This window comes from Triturus cristatus, chromosome 7 (genome assembly GCF_964204655.1).
Source record: "Triturus cristatus chromosome 7, aTriCri1.1, whole genome shotgun sequence".
Taxonomy (NCBI): Eukaryota; Metazoa; Chordata; class Amphibia; order Caudata; family Salamandridae; genus Triturus; species Triturus cristatus.
In genome coordinates this window covers 436,466,259-436,491,503 of record NC_140590.1, presented here as the reverse complement: position 1 = coordinate 436,491,503, position 25,245 = coordinate 436,466,259, and the positions used below count along the sequence as shown (strand labels likewise).

Below are 25,245 nucleotides of genomic sequence, written 5' to 3'. Positions count from 1 at the left end.
GAAGGGCATGACAACCTTTGGCAAAAAAGAAGGGCGGGTCCTTAAAACCTCCTTGTCCGGATGAATAGAAAGGAAAGGAGGTTTGGAAGAAAGAGCCTGGAGCTCACTCACTCGTCTGGCAGAGGTGATAGCTACCAGGAAAGCCGTCCTGAGAGTAAGACGACGCAAAGGACAGTTATGAAGGGGCTCGAAGGGAGAGCACATCAGATATGTCAAGACAAGGTTTAAGTTCCAAAACAACAAAGTCAGTGTAGTGTCTACAAGGCACTTACCATCCAAAAGGCACGGGTCTCCAGAGTCGGGACCTTCCCAAAACGTTATAGGGAGGAACACAGACCTTGGGAGGTAATACAGATTAAGTATGAAAGCCCTCACTCACCAACCTGGTTGGTGACATGCTTCATCATCGGGCTCCACTGGGTATGGCCGAGTGCCATCCCAGTGTGCTACAACGCCAGGTTACTGCGGAGCGGGATTTTGTGAGGTGACAGTGAATTTGGAATTAAAAATACCCAATTAAGTCAAAAAATATATAATTTAATAGTTTTGCTAATTGGGAGAGATTAAAAAGGAGTGAGGGTCAAAAAATAACAGACCGGATTCACTCCATGGCGGTCAACATGTTTCTGCCTTGGGTGTGTTTCACAGGCTTTCATCAGGACCAGAGTGGGAGTGTGAGAGCCCCGGAGGTATAAACGCACTAAGGTTCACCCTACCGTGGGCTATTATGTGAAAAAATGTAAATAAACAATTCAAAATCCGCCAAGTGGTATCGAGGTGGAGAGAAACGAGTTTACTTCTAAAATGAAAAAAAGACAAACAAACACAAGACAAAACATAAAAGAATTGTAAATGTGCATGGTCAATTCATTATGAGTCGCCGTAGCTACAGGCACAAAACATAGTGCATGGATGGGACTGTGCCAATAATCAGTACCTCAAGTGCCAAAAGTTGTGCTATCCGTGCTATACGCTTATCCAGGTACTAGTGTCAGGGGAGTACACCGGACTTCACCTGAATACCGTGACTAGTACTGTATATCGGAACAACCGTGGAGCCTACACGCTACGTGAGGATCTAGATCAAAAGAGGGCCGGGAACTCATTGGACATGGCCCGTGCATCATTTCTAGGAGGCAAAGATGCATGAGTATGGAGAAAGATTCTTACTATGAGGCCAGACCGTTCGTCGCCTCAGGGATCCCGGGGTGGGGGTGCGAACAAAATGGCACACCCTAAAGATAGAAAAGAAAGAACAAGGCCACGAGCGGCTAGGTAACCAGAACTGTGGCTTTAGAGACCATAAAATAATGAGTAAAAAAGCAGGTTAAGGGAAGTGCACTTACGCCCTCGCTGTTCGGCACCCGTTAGAAACCTGTACAGCCTCGAGCCGCCGGGTCCAGGAAGTAAAGAGACCTGGAGCGAGGCAGATATAAACAGAAAAGATGTGGGAGTAAGCCCGAGTGTGATAGGGCAAATTCCCCGAAGCTGTGTAATGATTGGCTGGGCCCCAGCCAATAGAGTGAGGGGAGAAAAAGTTCGTCAAGGAGGCTCGGCCGCTGATTCCCTAGACGCTGTCATCCGGGAAAACTTTATGCGGTGTTGAGCAAACGAACAAAGTTAGTGCAGGCATCATTTAAGGAATTGAGCCTGGGAAAAATGGTAAAATGCAGAATCCACACTCGAAGACGGGGAGGTAATCGAGCATAAGTTAAGTGCTCCAGTATTATAGAGTGTCAATTCAAGAAATGGGAGACCGACTATTCGAGAAACGACACATGTATATTACAAGAAAGCCCAAACAAAGGTATTGAAAAAAGGAAGGAATGACTAATCGTGTAAGGGGGTCCAACATGGTAAGGGCCAAAAAGGAACTATGTACTTGATAAGTATGTAGTGGGACCACCAGAAAAGAGATCGACTAAGATCAAGTAGTATTCATAAAGCAGGGGACAAGGTTTAAGTCACATTGAGGCATTATGAACGGCACGGGAGGGAACGTGTGTGTGTAATGCCTCTTAGGAAACGGTTAACAACCGGGGACTTAAAAAGAGAAGGCTGAACTGGAAGCCGCAGAAAGGCGGAGATGGCCGAAAGATAACCTTTGATAGTGCCCACAGCAGAGCCCTGCTGGGCCAAAGAAAGGACTTCGGAGAGAGGAGCAGAAAGGGGATCCACAGCCTTAGCTGTGCACCATGCCACAAACTTGTTCCACCTGCAGACGTATACCGTTTTAGTGGAGGGACGCCTGGCTGCCAGAATGACATCACAGACTTCGGGAGGAAGATCGAAAGCTGTCAATTGTCGCCGCTCAATCTCCATGCATGGAGGTGGAGGCTGGACAGGTTCGGGTGGCGGACCGCCCCCTGCTTCTGTGACACAAGATCCTCCCAAAGAGGCAGTCTGATCGGGGGATCGATCGCCATGCTGAGTAGCTCGGGATACAAGTATCTTTGTGCCCAATCCGGAGCCACAAGGATGACTTGGGCCCGGTCGCGCTGAATCTTCTTCAGCACTCTGGGCAGAAGCGGAAAAGGCGGAAAGACGTACAACAGACCGCAACTCCACTTGCGACGAAAAGCGTCACCGAGCGAGTGCCGCTTTGGAAATTCCAACATGCAGAACTGATGACATTGCGCGCTCTCTTCGGTGGCGAATAGATCTAACCAAGGCTCTCCCCACTGCCGCAAGAGACCTTGCGCCACGTCCGAGTGCAGACACCATTCGTGATCCATCAAGCACTGGCGGCTGAGTTCGTCCGACCTGGCGTTCAGAGAACCTGCCAGGTGTTGAATCATCAAGGTAGTGCCTTGATGTTCCAGCCATGTCCACGACCTCACCCTGCCCTGTTTGTTGCAATACCACATCGCTGTGGTGTTGTCCGTGAACACCTGGACCACACTTCCCTGGACAATGGGAAGGAATTCCTGAGTGCCAGTCGGATCGCCCGAAGCTCCAAAAGGTTGATATGGTGCCAGGACTCTGCCGGAAACCAGAGTCCTCTGATCTCCGCCTCTCCCAAGTGGCCTCCCTGTCCCAGGAGGGACGCATCCGTCACCACTGTGTGCTCCGGTTGGGGAAGGGAGAGGGATCTTCCATTGACCCAATCGCGATTCGTGAGCCACCACTGCAATTGTTGTGCAGTGCCCTCCGAGATCTGGAAATGATCGGACAGGTTGCCCTGATGCTGCGCCCACTGGAACTTCAGATCCCACTGCAGAGCTCGCATATACCATCTGGCATGCTGCACTAGCAGGATGCAGGAGGCCATCAGGCCCAGGAGCCGGAGTGTCATCCTGACTGAAACCCGGAATAGAGGCTGAAAGATCGGAATCATAGCCTGAATCATAGCCTGAATATCCCGGACTCGCTGTTCAGGAGGATAAACCCTAAACCGCGTCGCATCCAGAACCGCTCCGATGAAGGGGAGCTTCTGAGAGGGACTCAGGTGCGACTTCAGCACATTGACAGAGAACCCCAGCAGATGCACGAGGTCGGCCGCAGTCTGAAGGTGGTTGACGACTGCCTGGAGCGAGCCCGCCTTCAGCAACCAGTTGTCGAGGTAAGGGAAGACTGACACCCCTGACCTGCGCAGGTGAGCTGCGACCACTGCCATCACCTTTGTGAACACCCGAGTGGTGCTGGTAAGGCCGAAGGGGAGCACGGCAAACTGAAAATGCTCCTGGCCTACCGTGAACCGCAGGTAACGTCGGTGGGCCAGCAGGACGGGGATGTGAAAATATGCGTCCTGCAAGTCCAACGCTACCATCCAGTCTCCAGAGTCAAGGGCAGCCAAGACCTGAGCCAGAGTCAGCATTTTGAACTTCTCCTTCCGGAGGAAGCGGTTGACGTTCCGGAGGTCCAAGATGGGATGCAGACACCCTTTGTCCTTCTTGGGGACCAGAAAGTAGTGGGAATAACAACCACTCCCTACTTCCGGCCCAAGAACGCACTTGATGGCCCCCTTGGCCAAGAGGGCCGTTACTTCCTGCTGGAGAAGTACCAAGTGATCCCCCAACATGCAGTGGCACCGAGGTGGCATGGCTGGATGGGAGGACTGAAGGGGAAGGGAGTAACCCCTGCAGATGATATGCAACACCCACTTGTCCGATGTGATATCGCGCCAGTGGGGGAGGTGGTGGCGGATCCTGCTACCCATAGGCGTGGGGTGCTCCACAAAGCTCAGATTAGGAAGGTTTGGAGGTAGAAGCAGCGGGGGCTGAGGTGGACTGACCCCCACGCTGATTCCCAGACCCGCCCCTGCGGAAGCCGCATCCCCGCTGAGGCTGGTTCTGCACAGGCTTGCTGAAGGAACGCGCCTGGGCGCCTCTGCCGTGGCCACGAAAGGAACGAAAACCAGGAGTGGCCGGGCTCTTCGCGGAAAGACCCAAGGACTTGACCGTGACCCGCGAGTCCTTAAAAATGCTCCAGTGCACTGTCGGCCTTATCGCCAAACAGGGGAGTGCCATCAAAGGGCATGTCCATGAGCGAGCTCTGGACATCAGGCGAGAACCCAGTGAATCAAAACCAGGCGTGGCGACGAAGCGTCACAGTCGTAGAAATCGTCCTGCCCAGTGAATCAGCGGTGTCCAAACCACACTGAATGGCGAAATTAGCCGCATCCTTACCCTCAGCAACTGCTTGGGACAGCACAGCGTAGACACTGAGGCAACACCTGAGCAACCGTATCCCACACCGCGTGGGAATAGCGACCCAATAAGCAGGCTGTGTTCACTGACCGCAGCCCCAAGCTGGCCAAAGAGAACAACCGCTTACTGAACTGTTCCAGCTTCTTAGAGTCCTTATCCGGCAGAGCCGTGGGAAAGGCACTCTGCGACGTCGAGGCTTGGATGACTAGGCTCTCAGGCGTAGGATGAGTGGTCAGAAACGCAAGGTCACCAGGTGCCGGGCGGTGCCGCCTGGCGATGTTATCCACAGGGGCCCCTGTGTCCGGCCTCGACCAAGTGCCCAACAAGACGTCAGTGAGGGCGTTGTTAAAGTGGAGCAGGGGCTCCGACGAAGTGGACGCCGTCTGAAGCACCTCAGTGAGGAGATTAGTTTTGAGGGCCACCGCAGGAAGATCGAGGTTGAGGACCTCAGGCGCCCTCCTCCATGGTAGGCGGGGGAAGAGGTAAACCCCGGGTCAGAAGAGACGTCTAGTTCGCCAGCGTCCTCCAAGTCGTCCACCCAGTCCTGATCGGAGTCACACTGACGAGAGGGTCCTCTCGTTCCAATGCGGATCCCAGGTAAGAACAAAATGGTCCTGGAACCGGGGCAAGGGCGGGACAAACGGCAACCACTGCGGCGCCGGAGCCGAAGGTTGCGCTGGGGCCGGAGCCGGCAGCGCTGGATCTCGTGGTGCCGGGGCCAGAGCCAACGGTGCAGTACCCTGTAGAGCCGAAGCTGGATCCGCCATCGGCCCAACAGGATCTGGACGTGGGACCGCAGGGCCCGAAGGCGCGCCGGCGGAGCCCGAGACCTAAAAAGGCGGTCCATGGTGGCAAGAAATTCTTGCACCTGTTCGGGAGTCGCCGACGGACCCGGGTAAGGTGGGTAGGCTGCGGGACTCCCAGGCTCCAAAGGAGCAGCAGGGGCAAAACCCCTGTCCCCCTTGTCTGCATCCGAGGACCGACGGGGGGACGTCAGAGAGTGAACACGCTTCTTCGACTTCTTTTTATGTCGTCGCTTACCTGAATCCGAGGGCGAAGACTTGGAGCCTGAGGAGCGACGACTGCAGCCCCACGAGCGTTCCCTGGAACGATCCATGGACCTGGAACGGCGCTGGAATGAGTGCCGGACCTCCAGCAGCTTCCGGCGCCGCTCCCTCAAGGCCTTCGGGGCCATGGCCCGACAGGACCGGGAGTCGTGGTCGGTCTCCAGGCAGGCAGTAGAGACAAACATCGTGGGGGTCCGCCACCGACATATTGCATCGGCAGGCCCTCAAGACTTAAATCCAGGCATCCCTACGTGCACCAAGGAAAGAAAGAAGACAAAAAGTCTCAAAAGTGTAGTCAAAAAGTGACCAAGGTACGTGCTCTAACCGGATCTACGCTTGCTGGCACAGAAAAAGAAAGAACTGACGTCAGCGCGCATGGGTGGTGTCTAAGTAGTCTCTGTGACGTCATCTCAGCGCATACGACGCAAGTGACGGACGCAAAGCTGCACGACGCCACCTACTGACGTGCAGGGGTACTGCTACAAAAAGACTTTCCGGATCCAGTCTGATGGCTGGGGGATATTCTAAGGTAAGGAATCTATCACTAACATGTCTCTTTCAGATAACTATGTATCTGCTTCCTAAGGGTAGATATGTTTGAGGTGTCGGGCACTTCGATGGGGGCTACCTTTGCTCCCAGTCTGGCCTGCATCTATGTAGGCCAGTTCGAGGCGTACCACATCCATTCCCACACAAATCTCTTCCAGCAGAACATTGTTCTCTGGAAGAGATATATAGATGATGTCCTGTGTATATGGGAGGGCTCGGAGGAGAGACTCACTGAATTTCTTAACTGGTTGAATGGTCTTGATGTCTGCTTAAAATTCACTTGGGCGGTGAATAGAACATCTGCAGTGTACCTTGACCTGGACATACAGGCCGAGCATGACAAGCTCGTTACTAAAGTGCACCACAAAATAACCGACAAAAACTCCCTGCTGCACTACAGGTCATATCATCCCAGAGCACTTCGAGATAACTTACCTGTGGGCCAGTTTTTAAGATATCGCCGGAATTGCTCCAACCTTCGCCAATACTCTGAACAGTCTAACGTATTGGCCACTAAACTGGAGAACCGAGCCTATCCTAAGAAAGTAATCAGGCAGGCGAAAAAACAAGCATACAACACGCCACGTGCGGCTCTCCTGGAAAGAACTTCTAAACAAAAGGGCGAATGCATTCCTGTGGTGACCACTTTCGGCCCTCTATCCACCAAAATCAGGCAGATCATCCGTAGACACTGGCACCTATTAAGCACTACGAGTATGCAAATGCCTCCACCACGCTTTGCATTTAAACGATCGGCAAACCTACGCGATCAGCTGGTACACACCAGACCCAAATCTGACCCACGGGATAATAACATTCCGCAAGGACATTATCCATGTGGAGGCTGTTCTGTATGTAGGCTTACAACAGCCACCAAAAGCGTCACTCTTGTCAACAATCGTACATGGCATCTGAATAAATTCAGCAATTGCAACACATCCAACGTTATTTATAGATTGACCTGCCCTTGCGAGCTACACTACATCGGCCTTACCACCAGGAAGGTCAAAGTTAGGATTCAAGAACATCTGAGCACGTTACGTGCAGGTAAACTGAGTACAAAACTAGTCCAACACTTTCAGCATCATAAACATGATCCCAAAGATGTACGTTGGGTAGTACTAGAAAGAGTGATGGGGGACCAGTTTAATATGGAATCCAGACTGAGCAGCAATGAAGCTCGTTGAATTTATCAGGAGGGTGTGGACCAGATTGGATTGAATGACTCCATCGAGTGGAATAAGGTTTACACATAATTCATGTACCATTCATTCATACCTCTTCCTCCCTTCCCCCTGATGGTCAGTATAAGTCCAGCCATTAGGGTCAGTGTATCAACATTGGAAAAGGAGGGCGCGATATGGGAGTGCGGCATTTTATGAGAAACCAGGACCACAAAATGAGAAACCTAGGGGCACCCGGCATTGTTGACACCGTCCACTGCAGCATTTCAAAATACAGCTATGATTCAGATTACACTTGACGCCATACTGTATCTATGAAACAAGCCAATAGTTATAAACGGAACTCCGGGGTGATGATATGCCTGAATTATTCATCTAAGAGTTAAATTAATATCGAAAACGGGTGGACGGACGCTCGTATACTGAGAAGTTGATTGCCTGCAGAGGCACACATTACCATTCCAAGATGGCGCGTTTTGTCGGCCCGGCCTACAAGTACGACCTGAAGTGGGCGGGACCGACTTAGCGCTGCCACGTGATCCGGGAGGTTACGCTTTTAATCACGGCTGACAACGGCTGCGTTGTTGCAGTGCTGAGTGAACGCCAGACACGCACAGCATATCGGTGAGTCCGATTATTTTCTTTTTCTTCCAAAACAGAGGGGGTTTCGTAAAAAGCGGTATAGACCATAGGCGAAGGGACACCTGCACTAGGAAACGTGACTCGGTCGGGGGGATTCCTTTTTTCAAAAGGGTACGCACAGACCTGTCACGTAATCCAATTGTCTAGAAACTTTAATTAAGAGCTTGGCACCACTAAAATACAAGTAGACACACTAAGTATGAGCCACACATCAGGTACTAAAAAGCGTACCATGAGCGAGACATGGGAGGGATAATACCCCATACAGCGGGTAGAACTTAAAAGGAGCACCTCTTTTGATATAAGATCAACCCCCGCTAACCCTGGCTAAGCAGGAGTTATACCTGAAGAGACACACAACAGCAATAAAGAGAAACAGCTATTCATCTCACAGGGAATGGAGGGAAATCTATATCTGTTTCCTCTAGAAAACTTTTAACTTAACTTTTCCGATTCATGTCTTTCACTGTGTCTTTCACTGTGTATTTACAGACTCATGATAGGAGTCGAGGGGATGAGCCCTGAACAAGCGACCGCTGTTATACGCACACAAGCCCGAGGGTAAAGGTATGCCCACGATGGGCGACATCCCGGTAAACATTTTTGGGGGACATTCAGTTGGTAAAGGTGTACATACAGTAACGGGCGCCTTTGAACCTGAAGCCAAATATTTTGGATATGTGTTGTTTGTCTGTCTTTTTTCCAACAGAACTGCTTTTAACTGATCAAGCAAGGCTAAAGGGTGAAATGACAATACCCCACGCCCTGAAGAAGTTGCCGTGAGTTTTTCCAATTGGCAATGAAACATGTCGGCATTTTAAATATGATTGGTCACACAGCACAGAATAAAAAGTAGAAAGCTAGTGTGAACCAACTCAAATCTGTGTACATACACTGTGGGGTTTATTACGGTGCACGGTTCTCTGCACTACTTTTCTTTCTTTTGTTATACACACCCTAGCAGTCTTTACGTGTTGGGTCACTACCCAGTCTCTTGTCCACACCTTCCCACACACATTTCCTTTCTACGGAGTGGTGGCAGCTGATGATGAGATCTTGAGGTAGCAGGCGAGTACCTTCCTGCTTTATCCTCTATGGTGTTGCTACCGTGAGGCGCCATCACTCCTTTCCTACACTTTTTTCCACATGGGGGTGGTTTTAGATATTACTATTGTTGGATAAAAAGACAGTCTTTTCCTTATCTCGTTTGAATACTCCTTTTTTTCTTTGAATAAGTGAGTCATACCTTGAAGCAGCATTGATGACATTGAAACACGTGCTCTATAGTTTGTCTAAAATTACATGACAACATCAATGGATACATGAATCGAATGCTCACTATGGGAACAGGTCCTTTATTGTATACAGACTTCTGAGTGGGGGATGACCTGTTCTCTGCCCCTCTAGCTCCTTTTTGTGATTTGATTTAGATATGTTTCAAGCCAATCCCTTGCCTTTTCATCAGGACCAAGGATCTACCTCCTTGATACCACTTTTGCAGTGCTATTGGTGATAATTGCGCTCAAATACTATGCATGCTACATATCCGCAATATATAATAATGAGAGGGTTACTCTGCCAAAGGTTTAGCAGAAAACATACTTCAACCAACACCTATATATTAAAGTACTCCAAATATGTGCTGTTCATATACATTCTGAACACCACCTATTAGTGCCATAACTAGTGAACTAATGAACAAGTTACTAACCTTCGGTAACGATGTATCTGTAAGAAACATTAGTTAGTTAGATTCCTCACCTTAGAATATCCCCAGGCGTCAGACTGGATCCGGAAGATTTTTCGTCAGCAATACCCCTTGCGCGTCGCTAGGCGTCGTCTGCGGCTCCGCGTCCGTCGTCGGCGTCGTGCGCCGGGATGACGTCGTCGGAGTACTTAGACGCCGCCCTCGCGCGCTGACGTCAGTTCTTGTACATAGCCTTCCGCGCCAGGAACGCAGAGCCATGCAAAGACCGACACTGGTGCCAAAAATAAAATCTAGGGGCCTGAAAGGACAACCTTAACCCTAGATGTCAGTTCGCAGAACGGGGAGGATGGGTGGGTCGGTGAGGAATCTAACTAACTAATGTTTCTTACAGATACATCGTTACCGAAGGTTAGTAACTTGTTCATCTGAAAGAAACACGTTAGTTAGATTCCTCACCTTAGAATAGATACCCAAGCAATACCATCCCCGGTGGTGGGTCTGCGAACCAAGATCACACCAGAAAGTCCTGGAGGACAGAACGGCCAAAGAAGCCATCCCTCCGGACTTGGCTGTCAAGGCAATAATGCCTGGCAAACGTGTGTAGCGAAGCCCACGTCGCCGCCTGACAGATGTCCTGCAAAGGGACTCCCCGTCCCAAGGCAGTAGTAGCCGCCGTGGCCCGAGTAGAATGGGCGCGCAGCCCAACAGGAGGGTCCTTTTTAGCCAAGGAATAGCAGATTTTTATACACAAAACGACCCACCGAGAGATGGTTCGTTTGTGCACAGCTTTCCCCTTCTTAGCGCCCACGTACCCAACAAAAAGCTGGTCGTCCTCCCGGAACTGTTTTGTGCGGTCCAGATAAAAGGAGAGCGCACGTTTTGGGTCCAGACGGTGGAGCCTCTCTTCCTCTTTGGAAGGATGCGGAGGCGGAAAGAAGGTGGGCAAGGTGACAGACTGCCCAAGGTGAAATGGAGTCACCACTTTAGGAAGAAAGGAGGGACGAGGCCGAAGGACAACCTTGTCCGGATGAACAGATAGAAAAGGAGGCTTTGAAGATAAAGCCTGGAGCTCACTCACCCGTCTAGCCGAGGTGATGGCTACCAGAAAAGCAGTCTTTAGAGTTAGAAGACGAAGAGGGCAATTGTGAAGAGGCTCGAAGGGAGCGCACATCAGGAACGTCAAAACCAGATTCAAGTCCCACTGAGGCATTACAAAAGGGACAGGAGGGAACGTGTGTGTAATGCCTTTGAGAAAGCGTGACACTACAGGGGACTTGAAAAGAGAAGGCTGATCAGGAAGCCGCAAGAAGGCGGAGAGGGCAGCAAGATAACCTTTCAGGGTGCCCAGGGCAGAGCCCTGCCGGGCCAGAGAAAGAAGGAAGAGGAGAACCTCAGAAAGAGGGGCGGAAAGGGGATCCACAGCCTTTGCTGTGCACCATGCCACAAATTTGTTCCACCGGCAGGCGTATACCGACTTTGTGGAGGGACGCCTGGCTGCCAGAATGATATCACAGACTTCAGGAGGCAAGTCAAATGGCATCAACTGCCGCCGCTCAATCTCCACGCATGGAGGTGGAGGCTGGACAGGTTCGGGTGGAGGACCGTCCCCTGCTGCTGCGACAGAAGATCCTCCCGAAGGGGCAGACGTATCGGGGGATCGGTCAACAGACTGAGTAGCTCGGGATACCAGTATCTTCGTGCCCAATCCGGAGCCACCAAGATGACTTGGGCCCGGTCGCGCCTGATCTTCTTCAGCACTCTGGGCAGAAGTGGTATAGGCGGAAAGGCGTACAACAGACCGCAACTCCACTCGTGACGAAAAGCGTCGCCGAGCGAGTGCCGCCTTGGAAATTCCAACGCGCAGAACTGCTGACATTGCGCGTTCTCTTCGGTGGCGAATAGATCTAACCAAGGCTCTCCCCACTGCTGAAAGAGGCCTTGCACCACTTCGGAGGTCAGACGCCATTCGTGATCCATCATGCACCGGCGGCTGAGTTCGTCTGCTCTGGCGTTCAGAGAGCCCGCCAGATGTTGAACCACCAGGGTGACGCCCTGGTGTTCCAGCCATGTCCAGAGGCGCAGAGCCTCCTGACAAAGGGTCCACGACCCCACCCCGCCCTGTTTGTTGCAGTACCACATGGCGGTGGTGTTGTCCGTGAACACCTGCACGACACTTCCCCTGACAGAGGGAAGGAAGGCTTTCAGTGCAAGCCGGATCGCTCTCAACTCCAACAGGTTGATGTGGAGACGAGACTCCGCCGGAGACCAGAGGCCTCTGATCTCCGCCTCTCCCATATGGCCACCCCATCCCAGGAGGGACGCATCCGTCACTACGACATGCTCCGGTTGGGGAAGGGAGAGGCTCTTGCCCTTGACCCACTCGCGGTCCGTGAGCCACCACTGCAACTGCTGTGCAGTACCCTCCGAGATCAAGACATGGTCGGACAGGTTGCCGTGATGCTGGGCCCACTGAAACTTCAGGTCCCACTGCAGAGCCCGCATGCGCCGCCTGGCGTGATGCACTAGTAGGATGCAGGAGGCCATCAGCCCCAGAAGCCGCAACACTAGCCTGACCGAAACCCGGGATAGAGGCCGAAAGATTGGAATCAGGGCCTGTATATCCCGGACCCGCTGTTCCGGAGGATGGACCCGGAACTGCGCCGAATCGAGAACCGCTCCGATGAAGAGGAGCTTCTGAGAGGGACTCAAGTGTGACTTCGGCACGTTGATGGAAAACCCCAGCAAATGCAGGAGATCCGCCGTAGTCTGGAGGTGGGAGACGACTGCCTGGGGCGAGCCCGCCTTCAACAACCAGTCGTCGAGATAGGGGAAGACTGGGACCCCTGATCTGCGCAGATGAGCTGCGACCACCGCCATCACTTTCGTGAACACCCGAGGGGCACTGGTGAGGCCGAAGGGGAGCACGGTAAACTGAAAGTGCTCTTGGCCCACCGTGAACCGCAGGTAACGCCGGTGGGCCGGCAGGACGGGGATATGGAAATACGCGTCCTGCAAGTCCAACGCTACCATCCAGTCTCCAGGGTCTAGGGCAGCTAAGACCTGAGCCAACGTTAGCATCTTGAACCTTTCCTTTCGGAGGAAGGCATTGACGTTCCGGAGGTCCAAGATAGGGCGCAGGCCCCCCTTGCCCTTCTTGGGAACCAGAAAGTAGTGGGAATAACAACCACGACCTACTTCTGGACTCGGAACGCGCTCCACGGCCCTCTTGGCCAAGAGAGCCGAAACTTCCTCGCGGAGAAGATCCAAATGATCCCCCGAGATACGGTGGTGCTGTGGTGGCATGGCTGGAGGGGTCGTCTCGAAGGGGAGGGAGTAGCCCCCTCGGACGATTTGCAGCACCCACCTGTCCGATGTTATGGACCGCCAGTGGAGCAGGTGATGGCGAACTCTGCCGCCCACTGGTGTGGTATGGGCCTGAAAGCTCGGACTAGGAAGGCTTTGAGGCGGATGCTGCCGGGGTGGATGTGGGCTGACCACGTCGTCCTCCATTTCCGCCACGGCGGAAGCCACGTCCGCGACCGCGCGCAGGTTGGTTCTGCGGCTGGTGGCTTTGCGGACGTGAGGAGGCGCCCCTTCCTTGGCCACGAAAGGGGCGAAAAGCGGAGGTGTGCGCCCGCGGAGCCGAGAGGCCCAAGGACTTGGCCGTAGCCCGGGAGTCCTTAAAACGGTTCAGCGCACTGTCCGCCTTCTCACCAAACAGGCGAGTGCCATCAAAGGGCATGTCCATGAGGGTGTTCTGGACATCCCCGGAAAATGACGTGGACCGCATCCAGGCGTGGCGGCGGAGCGCCACCGTGGTGGAAATCGCCCGACCTAGCGAGTCCGTGGTGTCAAGCCCACATCTTATGGCGTGCCGTGCTGCATCCCTCCCATCGGCCAAAGCCTGGGTAAGCCGCGTCCGGACCTCCTCCGGACACAGGGGCAGCACGTCCTCCACCGTATCCCACAGGGAATGGGAATAACGGTCCAAGAGACAGGCGGTATTTAAGGACCGCAGGCCCAAACTAAGGGACGAGAACAGTTTCTTGCCAAACTGCTCGAGTCTCTTGGAATCCCGGTCCGGCGGAGCGGTCGGGAAGGAGGACTGGGAAGTAGAGGCCTGGATAACCAGACTCTCGGGGGTGGGGTGTTGGGACAGGAAACTGGGGTCGCCCGGAGCAGGGCGGTGGCGCCTGGCAACGTTCCTATCCACAGGAGGAACTGTGGAGGGCTTGGACCAGGTGCCCTGCAGAACGTCAGTGAGGGCCTCGTTGAACGGCAGCAGAGGCTCAGTGGAGCTTGCTGAGGTTTGAAGCACCTCAGTGAGGATGTTGGTCCTCACAGCCACGGCAGGCAACTCGAGCCCAAGGGCCTCAGCCGCCTTGCGCAGCACCACAGAAAATGCTGCACCCTCCTCCGAAGCCACGGTCGGAGGAGAAGTGAATCCAGCGTCTGGCGAGGTGTCCAGGCCGCTGGCCTCCCCCAGTTCATCTGCCCAGTCCTGAGAAAGCTGTGACTGAACAGCCAGAGGGTCCTCGAACCCCTCCAAGTCGCCCCCTTCTTCCGATTCCTGATAAACAGGAGGAATGATCGGAACCGGACTGTAGAGATGGTAGGTCTCAAGCGGCGTCGGATGCGGCGTCGGCGGACGCCGTGCCGGCGTCGGGTCCGGATGAGGGCTAAACCGGGGCGTCGGCGTCACAGGCGTCGGCGGCGCCGGTGACGGCGTCGGTGGTTCAGGCGTCGGCGCCGGTGGAGGAGTGACAAGGTCAACCGGCGTCGACTGGGGCCCAGGCAAGGGCCCCGTGGGGACCTGCGGCGTCGAGACCGGAGTCGTCGACGGCGCCGGGGCCGGAGCCGCCGGCACGCGAGGTCGCCCAGTCGAGTCCGCGGGGCCCGAAGGCGCGCCAGCGGGCGTCGACGGCGGGGCCAGGCTCCTCATGGCCGAGAGGAAGGCACTGATCTCCGCCGGCGCCGCGTCAGCCCCAGGGACCGGAAGGTATGGGGGCGGACGCGGCACCTGCGGCTCCGCCGGAGCCGCGGGGGTGGAACCACTTGGACCCTCGGCCGAGTCGCGCGACCGGCGAGGGGAGTCCGAAGAGCGATGTCGCCGCTTCGACTTCTTAGAGTGTTTAGACTTACCCGACGACTTGGAGCCCGACGAGCGATGGTGGCGTCGGCTAGGGCTCCGCGAGCGATCCTTGGACCTCCTCCTGGACCGGGATCGCGCACGACGCGGAGCCGAGTGGCGAAGCTCCAGAAGCTTGCGGGACCGCTCCCGCCTAGCCTTCGAAGTCAGGGCCTGACAGTCGTTGCACGACTCCGCGTCGTGGTCGAGGCCTAAGCAGTAGAGGCACCGGCGGTGGTGATCGGTCACCGACATCAGTCGATGACAATCTTCACAAGCCTTGAACCCAGGCATCCTACCGGCACCAGATGTCGACAGACAAGGATCAAAAATGATCAAAAAGATTTAGTCAAAAAAGACTAAAAGGGGTAGCTCTCCCGGATCTGCGCTTACTGGCGCGGAAAAAAGAAGAACTGACGTCAGCGCGCGAGGGCGGCGTCTAAGTACTCCGACGACGTCATCCCGGCGCACGACGCCGACGACGGACGCGGAGCCGCAGACGACGCCTAGCGACGCGCAAGGGGTATTGCTGACGAAAAATCTTCCGGATCCAGTCTGACGCCTGGGGATATTCTAAGGTGAGGAATCTAACTAACGTGTTTCTTTCAGATACATGCTAACAATAGTGGTGAGCACCTCCAATAGAATTCGCTGAATGGGATGGACCCGATGATGAAGCATGCCACCAAGGGGCAACCCTGGTGGGTGAGGGTTATATAAGGAAACTAGTGTGGTTTCTTCACTTTGTGAATTGTTATTTTGCAGTAAACGGAGTAGCTCCCTATATCTTGGTTACTTACTAGATGATGCACAGTTAGGTGATGTGGGAGTGAGTACAATAAAGAGGGGATGGATTTGGGGTTACTCCAATGTCTGCTATATGCATGGCCACAAAAAGCAGTAAGCAATTTGGTGACTTGGGGATCATATAAGAACCACAAAGCAAATAACTTGCTTGTTAAATGATCATCTAGATAATCAGCCTTGATGTAAAGAGACTCAATGCGCCGGCAAAGCTCTTAGTGATTCTTAATAATCTAAGGGAAAGGAAAGGAGAAGTATGTCTCCTCCATGGCAGGACTGGAATAGAATGAAGTTGAAATAGTTTCTATTACAACACTTCTCATCAGGGCAAGCTACAAAAGCTGTAGTTTTATGCTCGCTGAGTTCCAATTTAAATATTCCAAACGTGAGAGTGACACAAGGAAGATGACTATGATTTGTCATGGAGATAACTGATCACACACACACACACACACACACACACACACACACACACACACACACACACACACACACACACACACACACACACACACACACACACACACACACACACACACACACACACACACACACACACACACACACACACACACACACACACACACACACACACACACACACACACACACACAAAAGCATCATTTAATGAGAATCAGGCGGCCGTCTTAAAAGTGGCTATAACCAACAATTTGAAACAAGCATTAAAAATGCAATAGGTCTCGCCTTTCCTTAAGTTAAAGCCATTTGCATTGCTAATGGTATTGTATAGCAAAGCGAATGCCTTTAACTTAATGAAAGGCAAGACCTATTGCATTTTCAATGCTTATTTGAGATGCTGCAATAAGGGCAAAGTCTAGAATTTGTTCGTAATCCAGTTTGGCAGGAATTGACCAGCACCTGAAGTTTCGGAATGTCCGTTCCTTGTTATGGTGACAAAAGTGAAGGAGGCATAGGTCTCCTTGCAATATTTTTTTACCTTTAAACTCACTTTCATGGGTCCAGATGGGTCCCCCTCTGGACCCATCACCTAACCAGAGAACTAACTTAGCCCAGACTTCAATGGGATCACCAGCCCAGAAAACACTCTTCACCTGCCCAAAAACATGATTGCATTGCCAATAATTTTACAAGAACACATATCCCTCCAAAGCCATTTACACTCACTCTCCTAGGAGATTCAAAGGCTGAGAGGCACATCCATTCAACTAAGTAGCTCCTCCTATTGTTTCTATACACAGCCTCGTGATTGTTTTTCTCCCTGATTGGCCATACTGCAGAATTTACTACATATATGACGCCATTGCTCCTCCCTCCCAACAGTGTTACATAATAACACGCCGCACTAACTTAATGCATCAGGCCTCCCTCCGCGCATAAGAGAATGAACCAAAGGCTTTTCTATCCAGATGTACAAATTACTCCTTACAGGATTCTGCACTTTAGAAACACACAAAGGGATTAATCTAGAAATCTGATTGCGCTGATATTTTGACATTCTATGACAGATTTGCGTTTTCTTCAGTGCACCAAATACACCTACTTAAAAAAAAAAAAGCTGAAATTATTACTTTTTAGCTGACCTTTGAAAATGAAAATAACGTATAAAGTGTGATCATACTCTAGACATCTTGGCGCTGGAAACTGATCTGTGCATTACTCGATTGCTGCACTAATCATGCATTGCGCTGCCTGGGGCGCAGGAAGCTAACTAAACAAAAAACTGTTCCGAGCTGTAAAATGCGGGAAAGCCCACGGAAATGACAAATATTCAGGAAGATCCATTCAATGGATTAGCCATTTTACACATCCGATGCAACCCCTGCTCTCTGGGCAGTGCAGTTCTTCCGCAACTTAAGACCTCTCCCTCTCCCATGAGCATGGCTGAGTCGTAACAGCAGGCAGACCTGGAGTGGCATTCTTAGGGATGCAGTAACTCTCACGTGGTGTTATTACCCCCGCATCGCTTCACGTCTACTTCACGTGTACACAGACCGCAGCGGTCCCCAAATAGCAGCGCTACTGCCGCCCTCCACGGGGAGGCGCGCATCCCCTCCCAGACTGCACACCAGCGGAAGAGCCAGGCCCCCTTGCGGGCTCCACCGGCCCAACTTCACATCGCATTGATGTACCCAAATGCCTGCTGGGTTTTACTATTTTTTGGCAATTAGAGCCTAGGGCATGGAACTGAGCGGAGTAGATGGGCTTCCACATGTTGGTGTGTGATGGCTGAGAGCATTTGTTAAATATCCAATATTGCTGCCCAAAAAGGAGGAAAGACTTGTTGGTTATTGTATCATGCATAGGCTATCATAGTTCATATAACGGGGGACTCTTGGGCAATGAAGGCGCACGAACAAGCCTGCACATGCTCTGAATTCAGCAGACTCTAATGGGCTAATGGATCTCCTGGCATGACCCAACTATATGATAACACATACCCATCTGAAGATTGTGTATAGAAGAATGACTAGCACTATTATGTGATGTCCTACTCTAACGATGAAACACGTTAACTGAGATCAAATCTGGGCAGTCAAAGAGCAGGAGTGAATCAGAACCACTGTGCCCTAAAAGTGCTTTTAAATGTTATACTAGGGTCCAGAGGCCGAGCTCTGCTGTTGTCCCAGTCTAGTACCATCCAAAGATGGCTCCCTCTGGAGGGGGCTGCAATATACAGTTTGACAGAACGAAAATGGAGCTATCATAGGTTACACTGGTGTCCAGCTGCTCACAAACTTCCATAGGCAGAGGTCTGCTGTTCTAAACTACTACCAACCTTAGATGGCTTCCTCTGGAGAGCGCTTTTGTCAACAAGCTGATAGACGGAACATGGAGCATGGGCTTACACTGGTAGCAAGCTAATCACACCCTGCAGAAGCAGAGCACTTTTATTCTCCTAACCTTTCACCACCCCAAGATGGCTACATGTGGAGGGTGCTTCTGTAGACAAACTACTTGAAGATGGGAAGCATTCTCAACATTTGACCCACTATATGCAATAATTTGTGCATGCAATAGAAGACATAGTCCACTAACGCATGGCTTGAGTTTAGTCAATATTTCAGCATGACTAACCCTGAAGAGGTCTTTATCAGCTGATAAAGCATGTCCTCGTGAGTGAGACATTCTGAGTATAAACCAGGAGCACCAGGGACATGGGTACACACTGACATTTTGCCTTCTTTGGATCATTTGTGTACATGGAAATTTTGTAAAGTTCTTCCTTCACCTTGCTTTACTTAAGAGCACCGTCAATAACGGGTTAGAGGAAATTATGAGTTCTATTCAGTGTCTAAAGAACATAAAAATATGGGAGCAGTGATCTTGAGTGTCTTGGGGATGGGGTCAGTGAGTATGGAGAGAGGGCCAGCAACATTGCTAAAAAGAACAAATTATTCTGCAACTATTTTGTTGACCTTTCACCTTAAGGTAAATACATATTAAATGTACCACACTGCCAGTTAACGTAATCGGTGGTAAATGAAAGCTCAGTTGGTTAATGTAATCACTGCAGATATCTGTGTTTAACCAGAGAACTGATTCCTAGTTGGCACAGTGGAGAACAGAGTGCTGATCTACCCCAGATGAAACCAATCTGAACGTGCAAATCATTATTTTACAGTTGTATTGTACACAATATAATACTGCCTCAACATGCTCAAATGGATTTAGCGTTTAAGATAAAACAAGTGCTTTTCAAACATATACATTTACTAATACACAATCAGACTGTGCCCAAGGCAAACCTTCTTCATAAGTTTCCATTAGAAGGATTCACTCAAGAGCACATCTGGAAACACCCTTAAGCTGCCTCTCAAAAAGATGTAATCTCTGCCATCTGAAGCCTCAAATGAATGCAACAATTAACACCATAAAGTGGGTCCTAATTTGCCGTTCGATTTGCTCATTAACTAGTAGCGTACAAAGGATACCATGTGCCGTGGTGCAAGCAAGGAAAATGGGCACTTTGGCTTGTGTTCAGGTAGTAAAATACTGAAATTATCAGGGTTGAATGGCCCCCTCAGGACATTGAGCCCGGTGTCACTGCACCTGCTGCACCAATGAAATGTACACGTCTGTCATTAACCAGGATTTATTTATTTACTTACTTTCGCAGTCTGCTTCTACTTTGGATTCACAGTACAGGAGCCTCACCACAATCCGCCCCCCCATCTACCCACCCCCTTCCCTTTTAGCCGGAGTCCCGTCAAGGTCGACATTCGCCTGGGGAATGGTCGATTATTTTCTTACAAAAAGTGAGGACTGTTTTTGTAAAAATAAAAAGGTCTGGAAGATGGTTCACAATAGATCCCATCAGCTTCGACCACTGAGTCTATCCCAGCTGAACATTCCTAGACCCCATGATTTAAATCAGCCTGTGATCGGAGGGATTTTCTATCAGATACGACTCACAGTGGGCACCATTGATTGCAACTGTATGCTACTAAAATAATAACCCTAGTAAGCAGAATTAATAAAAACTGAATGATTCAGTGAATTGATAAATTAACTATATTGCACGTCTCTTTAAACTAAACCATATCAAGGTGCTTCCTGGTTAGGAAAGGCGGGTTCACATAGACTAGAAAGGTTCAATTTAAAAGTGCTATAAAGAGTCCGTGTTATTGTCCAACTCAATGGCATGCGTTTTGTCGGCCTTGAAAGGATGAGAGACCAAGCCTTTCCCGCCTGGGCTCCAGGCTTGCTTGCTTGTGGGTGGCACTCAGATTCTTGCAGTAAAAGGACTGACGGATTGAGCTGTCTCGAAGGCACGAGCCAGTGCTGCTGACACGACGCATCGTAATCATTCTAATTACTTCTCCATTAGAGAACTTTGTGCCTTTGTCTTTTTGATGATTTATTAAAATTCGAAACACATACGTATATGTTGCATAACTAACCCACTCGCGTGGGACTGTGCAAGAGGGAGGTCACGTGAGACAGAGGTTGGCTGGGCTTGGTGGAGGGTTCCGCCAGGCTCCACTCTGGTGCTGCTCGACAGATGCTACAGATGTCTCCGGCCTCCTGCAGTCACATTAAGTGTTAGCTGGCTTCACGTTCAATAGAGTCACAGCCCCAAACGCTTTCACCCCTAGTAATCGCTCCAGAACGTCCCAGCGCTGCGAAGTCACACTAGTGGGAGTTTAGAGCTACACACATGCTAGAAACGATATAATTGAATTACAGCCCAACATAAACCACCGTCACCCGCCATACATGTCCGTCTACTTGTAATCGTTCCGGAACGTCTGTGCGCTAGTGAAACGTAAGCGCTACACACAGGCTAGAAAATATACAATTAACTTACAGACCTATATGCCGGAGCTAAGGAATGGGCAATGCCCCCATCTCCTTCATGACATAATGACACTTAACTATGTTTGATAGCTTTCTGTCACCAGATCCGCTCATTTCAATGTCCTCTGTGTGAAACCGTCGAGCGCTCTACCAGTGGTAATTAACAATAAAACAATGCTTAGATATTCCTATATTCATAGCGTGGGCACAGTGACAACAGTTCAGTGCAAGAAGCATGCGGCTGGAGGTGGCACGATGCCCACAGTTCAGAGGAGTCGTGTCAGCTGGGCGGGTTAGGCATACCAGCTCACACATACACGCTGCCACCCTGATCAATGAATGAGGGTTGTCATTGACATTCAGAGGGGATTTAGTCGGAGCGAGGCTTCCCTGCGAGCAGCTATTATTAGACCAGAGAGAGAGCGGCGGTTCCAGCAGTCAGCCTGGGCCGCAGCGGGCTGTCAGGGCAGGCTGTAAGGATGCCTTCACAGTGATAACCCGCGACTGGCACCTGAGGGCGGAGGCAAAGCGCTGCGTGCAGCACGGAACCGCTGTGTTTACACCGCTGAACCACAACAACGTCGTGAACCGAAAGCATGCTGATGGTTATTTAGCAGCAGAGCCGGTTGCGAGGGCAATGCGCCCACGGAGGGCACGTCTTTCTTTTATGTATGTTATGTTCCAGAGTGAGGGGGTGTTTTCTACTGGTAACGAGGCAGAATATCGTTTCAGTGGAAGTAGCAAACCCAACACGAAGCAGCAGTGTGATCTTGGGTACAATTGAATTCTCAGTTCTCTGTGCGCTTCCTATTTTATAAAAAAAAAAAAAGCAAAACTGTTTGTTTACTGTCACTAATTATTGCCCGGTACTTGTATGGCACAGCGCCGGGCATGGTCATCGCTAAGTCCTCCCATGATGAGAAAAACATTGATTAAAGTGCTTACCACATCAGCGCTCACCCTGCTGTTAGGAGCCATTGTTTCGTCAGATGAAAGATGTGATGTAAACATGTAAAACAAGCGCGGTACCGCAAAGTCAGCCACGTGTTTATTTTTGCATCGCGCTTTCACTTTAAGTGAAACCGCGATGACGAAAATAAACATGCGGCTGACTTTGTCAAAGCCCTAATGTGAAGAAAAAAGCGCGCACCGACTAATGAAGGAGAGAGTGTCACACCGCCAGTAAACGATCCAATCCCGGTGGGCAGGGCCAAAAGGAGACAAGCAGGGACTAAGAAGCCTCCTTTACAATCAAAAGCCAGCGTTTTGCACGGAAGCTGACGCTAGCCAATTAAAAAGATGGGCCGAGCTTCAACTCCGCCTCCGAGAGCTTCGGAATCTGTATTGATTCCAAGAAGCTCTCGGATGCCGAGAGCAGCGCATGCGCGTTGCTGCTCTCTAGCCGAGACCTAAAAAATGTGGCCCTGAGGGGTAGATCGAGTGGAAGACAGGGTGGGAGGGTTATGCTATCCCATATCTTCAAGGATTGGCTGCAAACATTGTGACTAATAATTAGACTCCTGGAAGTTAGTAAAGCCGGGCACAGTAAACCACTCCTTTTTTCTGCTTTGCAGCACATCCCTCTTGCACCAGGTTTGTGGCCTAGTATTGTGCAAGCAGACGCAGGCCAGATATTGCTGTCTGACCATGCCCTGGTTTTAGTGACGATAAACTAGGGTACTTCCAGACATGGGACATGGAGAATAAAGAGCCATCTACTATAGACACAGTGTTAAAGCGATGACAAAGAGACCACTGAGAACTTAATGAGAGATAATGGCATTGGAGATATGCCCACTGGGATATGTGGTATACACAAAGTGGTCTTCGAGGGGGTGTACATAAAAATGGCAGTCAGATTTGAAAGACAGTGAAATAAAAAAAAGAGTGGAAATAAAGTTACATAAGCAACTACAACCTCTCCAAACATGGAGTCAGGCAATGGCACTAGAAAAGCTAGTTAAAACCCTCGATATTGCCAAACCAGATAATAAGTTAGTTTGCACAAAACAAAAATACTATACTTCAGAGAACAAACCAGACAAGCAGCTAGCAGCCCAAGTAAGTGTCTGGGTGATGGGAGAAAGGGTTTGAGAATTGAGGGAAAGTGACAATGATGTATAATGATGAGGCTATAGTGGGGCAGCTTTTATCAGGAACTATATGAAAAAAACTCTGAGCCCAGGAAGGCAACAAGACATACAAAGAGGAATGCCTCTCCCTTAGGTTTTCATCCCCGGCAGTAGACGGACTGGCAGAGCCAATTACCACTGAGTAAGTTGTCAGAGGTATCCAAACGCTGATGCAGGGAAATGCCCCAGGGTTAGATGTATATATGGCATACTTCTACAAAACATAGATGTACTCACTCCTATCCCAATGTGCCTCTTCAGTGCAACAGGCGATCAGAGGCATCGCTCTGAATCAATGACATTGGGGGTTAACCTACAGGTCGATCTCACTTCTAAACATAGACACTAAAGAACAAGTTACTTAACTTCGGTAACGCATTATCTGGTAGAGACTCCGTCTAGCTTAAGATTCCTTACCTTTGAATTTCCCAGGCATCAGGCTGGATCCGAAAAGTTTGCTTAGCAATACCCCTTGCGCGCGGCATGGGGTGGCTCCATTCGGCTGTGTGTGACATCATGGGCATCGGTAGCGTCGTTTATGACGTTGTGGTGCCTATACAGGCGCCACCCAGGCGTGCCCACACACGAAAACGCCAAATGCCAAAACTTCGCCGCCAGATATCCACACCCATTGTCCAAAGGCAATGCAATATGGATGAATTGGTCAGGCAGATTTGCGTACGCTTTTCCGCCTCTCCCACTCATCCCACTGGTAGTGTGCAAACTGCAGCAACATTCACTGACCCTCATCCTAGTTGCTCCAACATGGGCCAGACAACCGTGGTACACCACATTACTGGAACTGTCTCTAGTCCCGCACCAAAAATGACACCTCTCCCCACGCCTCTTAACCCAGAATCATGGAGAGATCAGACACCCGAACCCAGCACAGCTCAACCTAGCGATCTGGCTCCTGAGGTCTTAGAGTTCGTTACCTTAACCTTCCCCCTGATTGTATGAACATTATCAGAGAAGCTAGACCTCCCACCACTAGAGCCTGCTATGCAGCCAAGTGGAAAAGATTTGTGATATATTGCCACAACACCACCATCAATCCTTTAGATGTGTCAATTCAACACATCATAGGTTACCTACTGCATCTTCAAAGGTGTAACTTAGCCTATACAGCTATTAGATTACACCTCTTTGCTATAGCAGCCTTTTTACAAAATAGACAACACGTATCACTCTTCAGGATTTACCTGCCATCAAACCATTTATGGAAGGCCTCAGAAGAATCATTCCACCCAGGGTACCACCCTTTCTTGTGTGGAACTTAAACATTGTCCTCACAAGACTAATGGGTCCGCCTTTTGAACCTCTGCACAAATGCGAACTACAGTTTCTAACCTGGAAAGTTGCTTTCCTAGTAGCCATTACTTCCCTTAGAAGAGTCAGTGAGCTACAAGCACTAACTATTCAAGAACCGTTCTTACAACTCCATCATAATAAAGTTGTTCTCAGAACCAATCCAAAATTCCTGCCTAAAGTTATTTCTCCCTTCCACCTCAACCAGTCTGTTGAGTTGCCCGTATTCTTCTCGCAAACAGTTGCAGAAAGAGCTCTTCACACTCTAGATGTTAAAAGAGCACTGCTTTATTACATTGAAAGAACAAAACCTTTAAGTAAGACCAAACAACTTTCCGTGTCCTTCTCCCCACCACATAAGGGCAACCCCATATCCAAATCTGGCATAGCAAGGTGGATTGTCAAATGCATACAGATTTGCTATCACAAAGCTAAACGCACCTTATCTGTTCCTCTTAAAGCCCACTCTACTCGAAAGACAGGGGCTTCAATGGCATTTTTAGGGAACATTCCCCTAGATGACATATGCAATGCAGCTACATGATCTACATCACACACATTCACAAAACACTATTGTGTAGATGTGCAAACAAAACAACAAGCTACTGTGGGCCAGGCTTTACTCAAAACACTATTTCACACTACTGCAACAGATACCGGTGGTCGTCGCTAGAGATGGGTACTGCTATACAATCTATGCTCAGTGTGTGATCTGCAGCTCATATGCCTCGAACGGAAAATGCTACTTACCAGTATGCATCTGTTCTTGGTATGTAGAGCTGCAGATCTACACA

General features: G+C 50.5%; 1 protein-coding gene across 10 annotated transcripts in view; it reads right to left on the bottom strand.

Annotated features, from left to right (window-relative positions):
* Nucleotides 1-25,245, bottom strand: part of MAP2K4 (mitogen-activated protein kinase kinase 4) — an 834,137-nt gene that overhangs the window by 110,108 nt on the left and 698,784 nt on the right. The window lies entirely within an intron of this gene.